The sequence below is a fragment of the Humulus lupulus genome, chromosome 3 (genome assembly GCF_963169125.1).
Source record: "Humulus lupulus chromosome 3, drHumLupu1.1, whole genome shotgun sequence".
Taxonomy (NCBI): domain Eukaryota; kingdom Viridiplantae; phylum Streptophyta; class Magnoliopsida; order Rosales; family Cannabaceae; genus Humulus; species Humulus lupulus.
In genome coordinates, this window is record NC_084795.1 from 234,623,976 (window position 1) to 234,640,749 (window position 16,774).

The window sequence follows — 16,774 nt, forward strand, 5'->3', positions numbered from 1 at the left end:
ATAAGATCACTGGTTTGAAATCGTACGATTGTCACATCATTATGCAAATCCTTTTGCCAGTTGGTGTGCATGCATTCCTAGAGAAATCAATTAGAACAACTATTATTGTGTTGTGAACTTTCTTCAAGCTCATTTGTGCGAGAATTTTAAAAGTCTCAGATTTATTAAAATAAAAAACTTCAATTGTTAAGATTGTTTGCAAGTTAGAAAATATTTTTCCCCTGTTTTTTCGATATCATGGTCCATCTACTAATACATTTACCGGAAGAAGCACTACTTGGAGGACTGGTTCACATGAGGTGGATGTATCATTTTGAAAGGTATATGACAAAGTTGAAGAATTATGTCTATAATAAAGCACGTCAAAATATAAAACTAAGGATCAAACACTTATTCTAACCAACTATGTTGAGTTATTAGGGTCCATCTATCTATATACTCTAATCCTAGTACAATTAAGTCCAACTTGGGTAAATGGGCTTTAACAATTGAATCTTTCATTGAGAAGGGCTGGGTTCAGTATGTCGTACCCACTACTAATGACCCCCTAACTTCCACTTGGACCCAAAAGACAGGAATTTCAACCGTTGCCTTATTATTTATTATTCATTAATTAGGTCCAATCTAATAATGCAAAGTAAATGGGCCTTCACAAATGGGCTAACCCATAAGACAAGAATTTAAACCTTGCATTTTCAACTAAGCCCAAAATAAATTTATAAACCATTTTAATATTACCAAAATCCATAAAAATTCACAATATAAAGAAAAACAATACAAAATTTCGAAATTAATAACAAAATAAATAAAAAAAACTTTGTTTAAAACAAATAAATATCCATAACAAACTAAAGAAAGTTATACTAAAACTTCTTATTTTAAAAAAAAAATCTACTAAACTAAAGATCTAATCTTCTATATCAGATATGGTTCTAATCACATTATGATTCATTGTTAAAGATTTGGAAAGAAAAAAAAAAACTCTGAAATCAAAATAAACTACAATTACTAGGGTTATAAATAATATATAAAAAAAAATAAGGTACTTACTTGGTAACGAGACGACCCATTTTTTTCTGACTTGTATGAATATGTGTGAACGTTCTGGACCAGTATAACCGTGGCTTTGATACCACTTGTAACAACCTAAATTTTGACTATAATTGTAGAAATAAAGATGTTGAAAAATAAACGTAATAAATCGTAAAAAGTGTTGCATTCTTTATTGATAATTTAAAATAAACATAACCCGGGTTTAAAAAAAATTACAATAAATAAAAATAAAACTAGGCAACATTTAATCATAAAGTTCATAATTTCCCAAGAAAATAACACGCGACTATACTGTAACGCCCCACGTCACTATGGCTGCTTCCTGGAATGACGACTAACCCTACAAACCAACATGAGTATTTCCAGCATGCTTTGTCCTCACTCGCACGCTTCTTGGGAAAACTTTCCTAGGAGGTCACCCATCTTGAGATTACTCCAGGTCAAGCACGCTTAACTTTGGAGTTCTCAAGTGATGGGCTACCGAAAAGAAGATGCATCTTGCTAGCATAGGTAGTACCAATCAATCCATTTAAGGCATTTTCAACTGTGTAGTCCCATACCTATACAATCTTAGAATCATCACACTTAACCTTCCCCAGGCGATGTGAGATTGCACAACTTTACTCGGTCTTTCCCCTTACGGATCATGGGATTCTGACTGTCACATATACGACCCCCAAATATTCACATCAGTCTCGCTATTGGGAATTCGCTCGCCACCGGTCATCTAAGGTTACCTTAATCTGAAAAAAAATAAAGAAAAGAAAAGAATGAGCTTCTAAGCCGAATAAGGAAAATGCATAACAAGTTATATATAAATTAATTATAATCTCATAACAAACAAATACACATACAATACTTGAATCATAATAGAATTTAAAGTCATAATCTATCCTATTTCACCATCATACCAAAGATCATACATAGATCTAGATCATAAATTATATCCTGCAATCATAACATTAGTCATAAACACATCATAAATAACAACTCATATAATCACATAGTCATAAAAATCATACCATCAGTTCATACAAGAGTTCATAACAATGTTAATTTATACTAATCACACAAGATCAAAATATATCCTAGGTCATAGGTCATAATCAAAGGTTACAATAACAAAACAGGTATAAGAAAAAGATAAGTGCTTATACATGGGTGGCAATTAAGCCCTGGAAATAAGTCCTTCATACAATTTTGGCAACCAAGCCTACAAGACATCACTTAGGTCCGTCATATATTTCTGAACACCTTAGGTCCAAACACACTTATCTTTTTTTTGTGCCTGAAATGTTAGGGCCATACAAATCACAAACTAGGTCATAAACTAAACTACCTAATTTTTCTTACCTTGAGTGTGGTGCACAAAAACTATACTTGAGTCCTTTATATGCTAATCCCTCTTAAAACCCTATTTCATAAACATAATACCATTATTAAAACATAAACTAATAAATCTAAAACTCAAACTCAAACACAATCAAAACTTAACTTATACCTCAACCTTTATCTTGAATAAAACCCTAGATCCTTAAATGCTTGCTTGTAGGGTTTTGACAATAAGAAAGATAGCCTTAGTCAGGGAGAGAGAGAGAGAGAGTGTGCATGAGGGTCTCAAGAGGAGCAAGAGTGAATGAAAAAAAAAGAGAAGGAATAAGCTCTATTTATATGCTCTAAAAAAATCATAATTCCATTCTAACTATAATCCAAATTTAAATTTAAATAAAATAGAATCCTAACTTCTATAGAAAATATCTCTACATTATCTTATTAATATTTTTATTAAATAATTGAGGAATAATCTAACATCAAACTACCTAGGAAAAAAATATCCCAACCTCTAACTTCCTAAATCTCGTAACTCTAGACTCACCTGTAGTAAAATCAAAATAACTGGAGTTGTAGGAGTCATATTTAGACAATCTTTACACTGTTAGAAAGCTAATTCAATTATCTACAACTTTCTAGAAATACTATGTTTCTAAAATCATAATATAACTGGGTCAAAAATAGGTCGGAATTTACAGTACCGTAAAGTTACGAAAACTTTATTTAATTATCTAAATAACAATCTAATCCACAAATATCTTGTCTAACCATAAAATAACAAATTCTAATTCTCTAGACTGTTGATTTTCGAATTTACTAAGCCCAAAATATTATTGGGCTTTAGGGCTTTATGTAGACTCGATCCATAACACTTTTTAATAATACCATAATTAATTTATTCTTATGCAATCACCCCCTTTTCCACAAACAAGGCACTAATATCATAAAACTATACTATACTATAATAATCATAACCACTAAATATTTAAAAAAAAAATTAAACCTTATTCTATCACCACAACTCAAGTTAAATCTATTCTATGAAATTAAGACAACCTATACTCACAAAAATAAAGAGGTCTAAAAGAAAGGTAACCTCAGTTACTACAATTCTCCCCTCCTTAAAGAAATTTTGTCCCCGAAATTTGACTTACCAAAAATCTCGGGATACTGTTCCCTCATACCTTCTTCCAATACATAGGTTGCTTCTCGCTCACTACTATTTCTCTACAAAAGTTTTACTATAGGGATACTTTTGGACCTTAACTCCTTAGTTCCCTTTTCTAGAACGCGTACTGTTCGTTCTACATAAGTCAAGTCATGTTTCAATTGCAAAGCTTCGTGATTCAACACATGGGACTGATCAGATACATATTTCCTCAACATTGAAACGTGGAACACATTATGCATTTTTGCTAATGATGGCGACAACGCCAAACGATATGCTACTTGCCCAATTTTGTCCAATATCTCGAAAGGACCAATAAATCTTGGGCTTTGTTTTCCTTTCTTACCAAAATGCATCATCCCCTTCATGGGTGATACTTTCAAAAAAACATGGTCACCTACTACAAACTCTATGTCTCGCCCCTTAGAGTCCGCATAGCTTTTCTAACAACTCTGAGTTGTGACCATTATCTGCCTAATCTTTTCTATCACTTTTGTTGCCTCCCTTACTGCGTCTGGACCCAACAGTTGCCTTTCACCTACCTCATCCCAATGAAGTGGGGTTCTACACTTACGCCCATACAACATTTCAAAAGGAGCCATTCCTATCATGGTCTGATAAATGTTGTTGTAAGTGAATTCCATAAGCGGTAGATATTTACTCCAAGACCCTAGAAAGTCTAAAGTACAAGCTCTTAGCATGTCTTCTAAAATTTGTATAGTTCGTTCTGACTGACCATTTGTCTGCGGATGGAAAGTTGTGCTTAATCTTAACTTACTTCCCATTGCACACTATAAACCTTCCTTGAATTTGGATGTGAAAATCGACCCTCTGTCAGATATTATTGTCTTAGGAACTCCATGCAACCTTACTACTTCTGCCACGTAAACCTCTGCGTACTGTTCTGCATTATACGTGGCACGAACTGGTAGAAAATGAGCAGACTTTGTAAGTCTGTCTATGATCACCCATATGGAATCATACTGCTTCACAGTTCTAGGCAATCCTGTTACAAAATCCATTGCTATGTCCTCCCACTTCCATTCTGGAATCTCCAACGGTTGAAATGTCCCTATAGGTCTCTGATGCTCAACCTTAACTTGTTGACATGTTAAGCACTTTACTACAAACTCGGCTATGTCCTTCTTCTTTCCTGGCCACCAATACATTGTCTTGACATCATTGTACATTTTAGTCGAACCTGGATGAAGTAAATAAGGAGTAGTATGTGCCTCCTGCATGATTCTGTTTCTCAATTCTGCTTTACCTGGTACACATACTCGATTTCTATATTGTAATGTTCCTTCTTTAGTCGTTGAGAAATCTGCATCCTTCGAGTTTTGTAAAAGAGTCAGCTTATTGAGAAGAAACTCATCTCGTCATTGCTCCTCTCTAATCTCCTCTAGCAACGTGGACGTGATTGTGAGGTTGGCAAACTGTCCCATAACTATTTCAATCATGGATCTTATAATATCGTTTCAGAGAGGTTCTGCCATTTCCTTGAGCATTGCAACACCCCCATAATTACGCCTACTCAGGGCATCTGCTACTATGTTGGCCTTTCGAGGATGGTACAAAATCTCACAGTCGTAGTCTTTTGCCAATTCTAACCATCTTCTTTGTCTCATGTTAAGCTCCTTTTGCGTGAAGAAATACTTCAAACTTTTATGGTCCGTATAAATTTTGCACTTTTCTCCATAAAGATAGTGCCTCCAAATTTTCAATGCAAATATCACTGTAGCCAACTCCAAGTTGTGAGTTGGGTATCGCTGTTCATACTCCTTTAGCTGTCTTGAAGTGTAGGCGATAACTTTATCATTTTACATCAGCACACATCCTATCCCTTGTTTTGATGCGTCACAATACACCACAAACGTATCTCGGTTATTCGTTACACACAACACTGGTGCTGACACAAGTTTTTCCTTTAGTAGTTGGAAACTTTCTTCACACTTCTCTGTCCACGTGAACTTTTATTGTTTTCGTGTCAAGTTTGTTAAGGGTGTGGATATTTTGGAAAACCCTTCCACAAATCTCCTATAGTACCCTGTTAATCATAGGAAACTACTTACCTCTGAGGCATTCTTGGGTTTAGGCCAGTCCCTAACTGCCTCTATTTTTGCAGGGTCTACTTCTATTCCTTTGTTTTGACACAATGTGGCCTAAAATTACCACCTTTTCTAACTAGAATTAACACTTCTTGAACTTTGCATACAACTAGTTCTCCTTTAGTTGCCTTAGTGTCAATCGGAGATGTTCCTCATGCTCAACCTTTGTCTTAGAGTAGATTAAGATATCATCTATGAAAACCACTATGAATTTATCCAGGTACTCCTTGAAAACCCGGTTCATTAGGTCATGAATGATGTCGGTGCGTTAGTTAGACCAAAAGACATCACCAAAAACTCATACTGTCCATATCTCGTCCTGAAAGCTGTCTTAGGAATATCTTCTTCCCGCGCTCTAAGTTGATGATAGCTTGACCGCAGATCTATCTTCGAAAACACTATAGCTCCTTGCAGTTGATCGAATAGATCGTCTATACGAGGTAACGGGTACTTGTTCTTGATCATTAACTTGTTAAGCTCCCGATAATCAATACACATACGCATGCTCCCGTCTTTCTTCTTGACAAAAAGTACCGGCGCACCCCAAGGTGAGTAGCTAGGTCTTATGAATCCTTTGTCTAGCAGCTCCTGAAGCTATAACTTAATTTCCTTTAATTATGAGGGCATCATACGGTAGGGAGCTTTTGAGATTGGTGTTGTCTCCGGTGCCAGTTCTATTATAAATTCGATCTCTCGGCTCGGAGGCAATCCTGGTAAATCCTCGGTAAATACTTCAGGAAATTCACAAACGATATGGACATTCTCCGGATTTAACTGTGTCTCCCGAGACTTGTCTACCACACTGGCCAGCAATGCTTGGCAACTGTTGCTCATGAGATTTCATGCCTTAAGCACTGAGATTATAGGAATTTTGGTCCTGGATACATCTCTTTTAAAAATGAAGTGCATTACTTCATCTATTTTGAAAATGACCGTTTTGCCTTTACAGTCTATAGTCGCTCCGTGTCTCGATAGCCAATCCATACCCAGTATTATATCATAATCTTTAATGTTTAGCTTAATTAGATCCACTAGTAGTTCTTTTCCTTCAATTCTGACTGCCGTGCAGCGCACCCCTCTATTAGATAGTACCACCTCTCCCGAGGGTAATTCCGTAACGAATTGACTACTAAGGTATTCATAAGGCTTTTCTAGTTCGTCTATCATTCTATGAGAAATAAAAGAATGCGTAGCTCTAGAATCAAATAATACATTGCATAATTTACTAGAAATAATAAGTTGACTTGTCACAACCGTGTTACTGGTCTCCGCTTCTCCTTGAGTGAGATCAAAAACTCGTGCAGGAACTAACTCGTTGTCCTTTTTCTGCTCCTTTACCTTTGGACAATCTTTCTTCATATGCCCTTCTTGACCACATTTAAAGCATCCTTTCTTCAGAAATTGACATTCTCCTAGATGCTTTTGCTTACAAGTTGTGCATTGTGGGTATTCAACATAAGGCTTTTTGGTACCACCGCTAGAAGCCACTGATTTACCCTTTCTGTCTACCTCATGAGTTTGACCACCAGGGTGCTTCCTCTTATGGTCCCTTTCTTTGCATCTCTTCTGGCAGGATTTGCCTTCCAGATAGTCTCCTTTGACAGTTCAGCTTCTAATGCTATTTCCAAAGTTTCAGCATATTTGGTTACCCCTCTAACCAGATTTACATCTCTAGTAATAATAGGTTTTAGCCCCTTCACGAATCACTGAATCCACAATGTTTCTGTCGGCACAGTGTCTGGTGCAAACTTGGCCAAATGGTAAAATTTTATGGTGTATTCAGTTACAGATGAATTTCCCTAGGTGAGGGTAATGAACTCATCCACCCTTGTGGCCAAGATAGCAGGGCTGTAATACTTCTTATTGAAGACTTGCACAAAATCATCCCATGTCATAGTTGCCACATTTCTGGTCTGTGCCACTACGTCCCACCAGATGCGGGCATCTCTCTTGAGGCAGCTAGAGGCACACAAAACCTTGTCTTAATTGTTCAGTCTCATATGCTCGAGTATAGATTGAATAGACCGCAATCATTCTTCTGTTTCCACCGGATCAGACCCACCATCAAAGTTCGTTGGTTGTTGCTTCTGAAGCGCTCATAAACAACCTCGAAGCGAGGTTCAGCTGTAATGCCCTAAATTTCCTAATAAGGTTTAGGACCTTGATTAGGAGGCCGGGAGGGCCATAATTGATTTATTGTGTTATTAAATGATAATATGCATGCTTAGGTGTATTAAATATGTATGTGAACCCATTTCTGATTAATTGGGTGATTTTCATATTTTGGCCATTTTGGGCATATTTGGCATATATGTGATATGTGTGTGGTGCTTTATTATTATTTGGTTATGCCAGGGTTACTCAGCACGAGAAGATCCTAGGAGGTAAGCTAGTAACAAAGTCACAACGAGATTTATTCTTGACTCGGAGTGAGTTAAGTGGTATTTAGAGCACTATCGGGTTATTGGGTAATAGGAATAAGAATTTGATGATAAATTGGGAGTTAGTAAGATCAGGGGGAAATTCAGGAGGTTTTGACTATTTTGTCCCCGGGAGTGTTTTCGGGACCCCGAGTGTTAGGATTTGTTTGAGGCTACTTAAGCTTGAAGTAACTTTTAAAGGAATAAAAGAACGTTCAGAACGATCTCTCTCCCTCTAAATTCCATTTTCGTCTCCCGATCGCATTTTCAAAGGAAATTTGAGTTTTAAGACTCGGATTCGAGCGAGGATCGAGGCATAGAGATCCTAGGAAATATTAGAAGCTTATTAGCCAAAATATTTAGTTGGAAACAACTCAATTGGAGGTAATTCAAGTTTTAAGTTTTAAGTTTTTTTTCTAAGTTTTTAAGCTTGAATTGGACTTTGTGTTTTGATGAGTTTTGTTAGATTCGAGACTTGGGTTTTGTTGGTTTTGGATGATGGGGATGTTTGGGAACTTTGATTTTTGAGTTTGGAGATGTTTGGATAGGTTTTTGGGAGGTCTTTAAAAGGTTAAAGTCGGAGAAAAATAACTGGTCCAAGGTTGGATCGTGGCCCAAGATGAAGCAGGTGGCAGGTTGTGTGAACTCTGGGGGCCGCGACACTGGGTATAGGGCGTCGTGGTGCTTGCCCCTAATGCCTCTGTTCTGGCTAGGGGTCGCGGCTCAGTGAGTTGGGGCCGCAGCGCTTGAGGGTTTTTAGAGCCGAAATGATGTTTTAAGCTTGGGAACTCAAACCTTAGGCCTCAGGATCATTCCTACTACCTAGTTTAGTGGGATTGGATGTCTTGGAGACTAGGTCTTGGTTTCGGGATTGGTTTTAGAACTTGAACTCATTGGATCACCGTTTATGGTTGTGACTAGGTTATCACTAGAGGCTTGGAATCGGGATTGTGCTTGTGGCTCGTTTATTGGTAACCTGTGCTTGGACCAAAGGTAAGAAAACTGCACCTTGTGTATATGTGACATGCATGGTTATTCTTGATGCATGTGGATGTTTAAATGTGATGCATGTGATACACGAGAAACATGTGAATAAGGCATGCCATGACTATTGAATATGAGATTGATCAGAGCTTGAGTCTCTGTGTTTATGCATGATCCTAGTTATGCTAGCAATTGTTAAGTAAGCATGATGAATGCCCTATATTCGGATATTTGACATATGATATATGTTTGGTAGCATTGCTTACTTGTGTATGGCACTGACTAGTCAGGGTTGGCACTAGTCGCGTATTACTGACCAGAGGGTCAGAAATGGCATAAGGATCATGAATGCAGGGCCGATAAAAGATTAGATCTAATCGATATCAGCGTTGAATGACTCTAGGAGCTTTAATGTTGGACCGACCCGAAGGTCGATGAAAATTCTAAGCGCTTGACTAGTCTAGGACTAGTTACTCAGAGCCAGGGCCAAAGGCCTAGGTGACTGTTTGTCACGTGGCTAGGGAGCGGAATCCCATGGTTGTGACTCTATGGTCATGCGATAGGTTATATTGGTGACTAGTTCATCGAACACCTATCTTGTTTAAGCTAGTGAAATGATCACTTATCTACAAAGCCCCTGTGACCCTATCGTCACATGGCTAAGGGAGCGGAATCCCATGTTAGTGACCCTATGGTCACTCGGTAGGTTTATGCTGGTGACTGTTTTACCAGATACCTATCTTGTTTAAGCTAGTGAAAGGATCAATTATTTATAAAGGGAATGGAACCCACCTTAGTGACTTTTACAACTGTCACTCTTCTATTTAGGGTTATAAGCTTCGCATGGTTACCGGAACCACCAGTGTTAAATCACTTATCTTATTAGGATTGACTTGATAGTCATCCACTCAGGAGGGTAGGATTCCTTATCCTGGATACCCATCATTACGTGAACTTATTTGCCTGCCTGAATAGGGCTATATTTGCTAGGCGTGTGCCTTATGATTTGATGACATGTTATTACTGTTCATGAGCATATTAAGTTTTCTTGCTGGGCATCGGCTCACGAGTGCTATGTGGTGCAGGTAAAGAAAAAGAAAGTTGGACCATCCTTGAGTTGGAGAGCTTAGGTGACTATGTGTACATATGCGGCTGCTCAACCGCCACGGCCGAGGGTTGAAAGAGGAACTAGGGTTAAACCCTGTTTTGTCGCTTAGATCGGCTGGCTGTAAATATTTTCTTGTAATAAACCTTTAAATTATATTTTTGGGATCCCAATGTATACAGTAAACGTTCTAATGAAACGTTACATCTTAACCAAAAATTTTAATCCCTAAACCGCTAATCATACTTAGTTACACAATTTTGGCCAAATGACTCGATTAGCGAGTTTAACACTGTTTATAAGGCACATCGTAACAGTCCCTGGAGTTTTGGGCGTTACATCAGCCATTTGTAAGAACTACGCCAAGGGCACCATCTGTTGTGCTTCTGGTTGACAATTTTTGTGGAGTTGTAGCTGCCTTTGCAGTTCTTCCTCTTTCCTTTGCAGTTCTAACCTTAGTCGGACGTTCTCCCTTTCCAGATTTGCTCTAGGCATCTTCTACTCTCAAAGGGACTTCAGCCATTCCAGGTTCTTCTTGCATTTCTTGGGCTTCCTGTATGTCAGGAATTTCATCCTGACTAGGGGCAGCAGCTCCTCTACCACTTCCGCAGCCTCTACCTCTTTCACGTCCTATACCCCTTCCACAACCTTCGCCTCTTCCATTAATTTATGCAGAACGTCTTGGCTCGGGATCCATCGATTTCTATTACAAAGAAAAAGGTCAAAAGAGCAAACGCCAAAATATAAAACTAAGGATCAAACACTTATTCTAACCAACTATGTTGAGTTATTAGGGTCCATCTATCTATATACTCTAATCCTAGTACAATTAAGTCCAACTTGGGTAAATGGGCTTTAACAATTGAATCTTTCATTGAGGAGGGCTGGGTTCAGTATGTCGTACCCACTACTAATGACCCCCTAACTTCCACTTGGACCCAAAAGACAGGAATTTCAACCGTTGCCTTATTATTTATTATTCATTAATTAGGTCCAATCTAATAATGCAAAGTAAATGGGCCTTCACAAATGGGCTAACCCATAAGACAAGAATTTAAACCTTGCATTTTCAACTAAGCCCAAAATAAATTTATAAACCATTTTAATATTACCAAAATCCATAAAATTTCACAATATAAAGAAAAACAATACAAAATTTCGAAATTAATAACAAAATAAATAAAAAAAACTTTGTTTAAAACAAATAAATATCCATAACAAACTAAAGAAAGTTATACTAAAACTTCTTATTTTAAAAAAAAAATCTACTAAACTAAAGATCTAATCTTCTATATCAGATATGGTTCTAATCACATTATGATTCATTGTTAAAGATTTGGAAAGAAAAAAAAAACTCTGAAATCAAAATAAACTACAATTACTAGGGTTATAAATAATATATAAAAAAAAATAAGGTACTTACTTGGTAACGAGATGACCCATTTTTTTCTGACTTGTATGAATATGTGTGAACGTTCTGGACCAGTATAACTGTGGCTTTGATACCACTTGTAACAACCTAAATTTTGACTATAATTGTAGAAATAAAGATGTTGAAAAATAAACGTAATAAATCGTAAAAAGTGTTGCATTCTTTATTGATAATTTAAAATAAACATAACCCGGGTTTAAAAAAAATTACAATAAATAAAAATAAAACTAGGCAACATTTAATCATAAAGTTCATAATTTCCCAAGAAAATAACACGCGACTATACTGTAACGCCCCACGTCACTATGGCTGCTTCTTGGAATGACGACTAACCCTACAAACCAACATGAGTATTTCCAGCATGCTTTGTCCTCACTCGCATGCTTCTTGGGAAAACTTTCCTAGGAGGTCACCCATCTTGAGATTACTCCAGGTCAAGCACGCTTAACTTTGGAGTTCTCAAGTGATGGGCTACCGAAAAGAAGATGCATCTTGCTAGCATAGGTAGTACCAATCAATCCATTTAAGACATTTTCAACTGTGTAGTCCCATACCTATACAATCTTAGAATCATCACACTTAACCTTCCCCAGGCGGTGTGGGATTGCACAACTTTACCCGGTCTTTCCCCTTACGGATCATGGGATTCTGACTGTCACATATACGACCCCCAAATATTCACATCAGTCTCGCTATTGGGAATTCGCTCGCCACCGGTCATCTAGGGTTACCTTAATCTGAAAAAAAATAAAGAAAAGAAAAGAATGAGCTTCTAAGCCGAATAAGGAAAATGCACAACAAGTTATATATAAATTAATTATAATCTCATAACAAACAAATACACATACAATACTTGAATCATAATAGAATTTAAAGTCATAATCTATCCTATTTCACCATCATACCAAAGATCATACATAGATCTAGATCATAAATTATATCCTGCAATCATAACATTAGTCATAAACACATCATAAATAACAACTCATATAATCACATAGTCATAAAAATCATACCATCAGTTCATACAAGAGTTCATAACAATGCTAATTTATACTAATCACACAAGATCAAAATATATCCTAGGTCATAGGTCATAATCAAAGGTTACAATAACAAAACAGATATAAGAAAAAGATAAGTGCTTATACATGGGTGGCCCTGGAAATAAGTCCTTCATACAATTTTGGCAACCAAGCCTACAAGACATCACTTAGGTCCGTCATATATTTCTGAACACCTTAGGTCCAAACACACTTATCTTTTTTTTGTGCCTGAAATGTTAGGGCCATACAAATCACAAACTAGGTCATAAACTAAACTACCTAATTTTTCTTACCTTGAGTGTGGTGCACAAAAACTATACTTGAGTCCTTTATATGCTAATCCCTCTTAAAACCCTATTTCATAAACATAATACCATTATTAAAACATAAACTAATAAATCTAAAACTCAAACTCAATCACAATCAAAACTTAACTTATACCTCAACCTTGATCTTGAAGAAAACCCTAGATCCTTAAATGCTTGCTTGTAGGGTTTTGACAATAAGAAAGATAGCCTTAGTCAGGGAGAGAGAGAGAGTGTGCATGAGGGTCTCAAGAGGAGCAAGAGTGAATGAAAAAAATGAGAAGGAATAAGCTCTATTTATAGGCTCTAAAAAAAATCCTAATTCAATTCTAACTATAATCCAAATTTAAATTTAAATAAAATAGAATCCTAACTTCCATAGAAAATATCTCTACATTATCTTATTAATATTTTTATTAAATAATTGAGGAATAATCTAACATCAAACTACCTAGTAAAAAAGTATCCCAACTTCTAACATCATAAATCTCGTAACTCTAGACTCATCTGTAGTAAAATCAACATAATTGGAGCTATAAAAGTCAGATTTAGACAATCTTTACACCGTTAGAAATCTAATTCAACTATCTAAAACTTTCTAGAAATACTATTTTTCCAAAATCATTATATAAATGGGTCAAAAATAGGTCGGAATTTACAGTACCCTAAAGTTACGAAAACTCTATTTAATTATCCAAATGACAACATATTCCACAAATATCTTGACTAACCATAAAATAACAAACTCTAATTCTCTAGCCTGCTGATTTCGAATTTACTAAGCCCAAAATCTTATTGGGCTTTAAGGCTTTATGTAGACGATCCATAACACTTTTTAATAATACCATAATTAATTTATTTTTATGCAATCACTCATCTTTTCCACAAACAAGGCTACTAATATCATAAAACTATACTATACTATAATAATCATAACCACTAAATATTTAAAAATAAAAATTAACCTTATTCTATCACCACAACTCAAGTTAAATCTATTCTATAAAATCAAGACAGCATATACTCACAAAAATAAAGAGGTCTAAGAGAAAGGTAACCTCAGTTACTACATATTACTAACATAAACTTTTTGCAGAAACGTTTTGGGGTCAACAAGGAAAATATGAAGAAACTAAAAAAGCTTAGCTACGGAGGTTCTCAGTCAATCCCAGCGATGCTTAGTTAATTAATTCTTTTTAAGTTTGTTTTTCTTATTTACGTTTAATTATTATTTTAAAAAAGATATACGTACTTGACAGCGCAATTTAGAGACTGGGCAACTTGAGGTGATCCCGAATAGCTGGATGGATACTCACCATAAATCAGGCACAGAGTGAGTGACAGAAACAGCCAAAAAAACCTGGGTACTTTAAGTTTTTTTTTTAAAACATTTGTCATATTTTTAATTGTTTGTTTACAATACATAATTACATTATATATATTGTATCATAGGATGAATTGTGTGCATATCGCGACACACAGTAGACACAGACAACTAATACTGAGAGTTCCACACCAGTTTTGAGTGCGCCCGAAGATGATGACTTATCTTTGGTACAAACTATCTTCGGAAAACGACGTGGCCACCAGAAAGGATATGGACGTATCCTTAACATAAAGGACCGAACTCAATTTTCTATTGATCCTCCACAAACTAGAGATGAAGAGATGACTGAGATGAGAGAGCGTGTTCGACAATTAGAGGAGCATATCCGAACTCATTGTATCACCCTGGGATCTCAATGTGCCCACCACCACCACTTGATGATCCTGATGTTGGAGCACCGAGTCAGTAAGACTTATGTATGAATTTTATTACTATGGACTATTACATTTTCATGTTTAAGACAACTCTTTATTTTGATTGAGCAAATGTACTCTTATGTTTTTATTTATATGTTTAATATAAGTGTTTTAATTTTAATATATTATTTTATATTTAATTCAATTTAAATCAATAAATAAATATATAAATGAATAAGCATTGCACATATAAAAAAAATCCCGGTTCAGTCTATACCGAGGATAGTGTCCTCAGTATAGCCCATCTAGATGAAAAAATTGGACAGGTTTCACCGACATATTGTCAACTCTATAGCGAGGATAATTTCCTCGGTACATCCTATACCGAGCACATATTCAATATCCTCGGTAGAAGTTTTCCTTTACCGACGAGGATGTACCGAGAACTTGTTCTCAGTAGAAGTTGTACCGAGAACATTCAGACTTCTACCGACGACTTTTGTTCTCGATATAGGCCCTGTTTTTTGTAGTGCAAACTCACAACTGAAGTAGTTCGGGACAAAGTAAAAAGTGGTGAAAAACCGAAGTGGAAAAATGATTTTCCACTTCAATTTATACATAAAAACTGAAGTGGAATGTCTATTTTTTTAAAAAGAAAAAATTCCACCATGTTTTGCTAAAATAGAAATGAAATCTGAATTATATATCTAACTTTTTTTTTGTTGTAAATTTCTATTTTTAATTGCTTTTAATTTTATTTATTTATTTTCAATTAATTTATAATTGAAATAAAAATCACAAAATTTATACATTTGGAATTAAAATTCTTATAAAATTAAATATTTATACATTCACATAATAATTAAGTAAAATAGCCAAATCATTCATATATTCGTTCACATAAATGTAATTACGTAAAATAGCCTAAACATTCATATATACATTCACATAAAATTAAATGTCAATCTCCATCTCCATCTCCAACCCAAACTTTATTTTAAATCAACTTCATTTAATCACCTTTTTTACATCAAATTACTTCTTCATCTCCAACTCATTACTTCAAATTTGACTTCTAAAAGAATATTCTTCTTTTTATTCTTTTTTATCATCATTAAATAATTTAATTAATAAATAAATATTGATCTTATATAATTATTGATATTAACAAGAATAATTAAATATCAATAAATTTATATAAAGTAGCAAAATTTATAAATTTTCAATTAATTTAACTTGCTACATTATAAAAATTAAAATTTCTATTTTTTTAAAATTAAACATTACATTTTGGTAGTTGTTGACGCAGTTCTTCGCCAACAGGTAATTAAGAGAATGAGAGAAAAGGATTAGTGCTAAATATGAACCGAAATAGATATATGATCCTAGAGGACGAAAGGGGTGACTCAAGACACGGTTTTTAAGTGGTTCGAAGGTTAAAATCCTTCTACTCCACTAGTCAATATTATTGATCTATACTGAGTATTTGGTTACAAAGTATTTCTTACAAGAGATTATTTTTCCAACCCCTATCAACTCCCAGGGTCTCCATATAGGAAAAGGCACCTGGAAGTTGGTAGGGAGGTCATCCCGTGACCTTCTTACTTGTCGTATCAATTCTGTGACATTCATGATTAATTCCTAAACCTGACACATAAGTGTGGTCAAATCAATAGGTAAGGAAGTAATGGGCCGCACGGCCCAACCCCACCGTGGGTGTCTGAACACGCACGTTCCTGCTGCGTGTCCGAGAAGTCAGGGGGATATCAGACACGTGATGCCTGATATATGCACGTTTACCTTGCGTGTGTTTACTTCTCAAGGGGTCACACCCCCATATCCAGCTCGTACCGCGAGCTGCATGCTGGACTCGACCTTCGGCCTTCAGGGGACGTGCTCCAGTCTTGGACAATGGAGGCGAGCCCTTTGGGCTTCCTCGAGCTAACGACAGAAGCTCCGGTTTTAGGGGAGTTCATGAGATAACTACGATTAGTCATCAGCTCGGCTTGCTAATCAGCCCGTGGGAAAAGCAAGGCGTACATCTGCCCCCCAAGCTCCTGCTCATGGTATTCCACGTC